Raw genomic sequence first — 1,314 nt, forward strand, 5'->3', positions numbered from 1 at the left:
AGGGGAGAAATATTATAATGTACCAGAACCCTTCCATTAATCAAAACATTTTTTGTCAAAATAGAATTATAAGGGACAGGCAACTTGTGAAATAAGAGGCAGTATTAGAAAACATGGAAATACAGTCAGCTATCACATTGGTTGGGATGGTGTCATGAGCATTATCTTGGATAGATTTAAAAGTATGCACTTAACCTATACTGACATTAAGTTAAAATGCAGAATTTCTAGATAAAAATCATTCTTAGAATGATAAAAGTACTTCATTTTGTTAATATTTATATCATTATACTCAATGTAAGCCAGCGCCTGCCCCAGGGCTACCCCCTCGTCCACTGCCCGGGCTGTAGGCGGCCCGTTCCTCCGTCCTGGTGGAGGGGGAGGGAAACCCGCCTGCCCCCCAAATGTCTAACTGGAAAGTTTGGGTCCTGGAACCAGGGGCCTCAGCTGTTTCCTGGGCCGGAACCACCCCGTCCTGCGCCCTAAAGGGGGGACGGGCAGCGGCGCCCACGTGAGGGTGTCCCGCTGTAGATGATGGTGGCCTAACGGTGCCTGCGACCCCTGGGGCCCCGTGTTTCTTTCTGGAGCCACCCCTTTACCAACCACCAGCTCCATCGAGTATCCGGGGGGCGCGCAGGACGCCTGAGAGAGGGAGCTGCCAACACGGAACTGGCCGGTGTGGGCATCGCCCGGTCCCTGCGTGCTTCCAGGCCCTCGGGCCTAACTCAGTAGGAGTGGAAAGATTTCTGCCCAAATGACCGGCCTCCATGGTTCTTCTCCCCAGGAGCACCCAGGTGCTCTCAGGGCTGACACCCACGGGACCCTTCGCCAGTCCTTTCTCCCAAGCAGCCATGAGGCGACAGTGACAGCTCCAACAGAGAGGGCGGGGAGGGGGCAGCAACAGGCGGTAAAGAGCGAGGGCCTGAGAAGCGGAATCCTCCCACTCCGCAGGCCGAGAGCGTGCTGGCGCTGCTTCCCAGGCTCCGAACTGGAGCGGAAAAGCGGGCAAGGGGAGCCTCCTCTCCGGGCTCCTACCCCGACGGGGCCTGTGAAGCTGCCGCAGAAGCGAGAGGGACATTAACCCCAAGGCGCCCCGCGACGGGCTGTCCTGGGAGATGCCATGAAGGCCCGTTCAAAAGGAGCGAGGAGCCGCCTGGAGAAACCGTCCATGAAAAAAGCCAGACTGTGCGCAGATCCTTCACCAGAGACACACATGACAGACAAGCGCATGGAAAGCATCCCCGCGCCATTAATGGTCAGGGGGCGGGTTGGAGGCGCCGAGTGACCCTCCCCGGGTGCTGGAAGGTGGTCCCA

Source organism: Myotis davidii, unplaced genomic scaffold, assembly GCF_000327345.1.
Source record: "Myotis davidii unplaced genomic scaffold, ASM32734v1 scaffold399, whole genome shotgun sequence".
NCBI lineage: Eukaryota > Metazoa > Chordata > Mammalia > Chiroptera > Vespertilionidae > Myotis > Myotis davidii.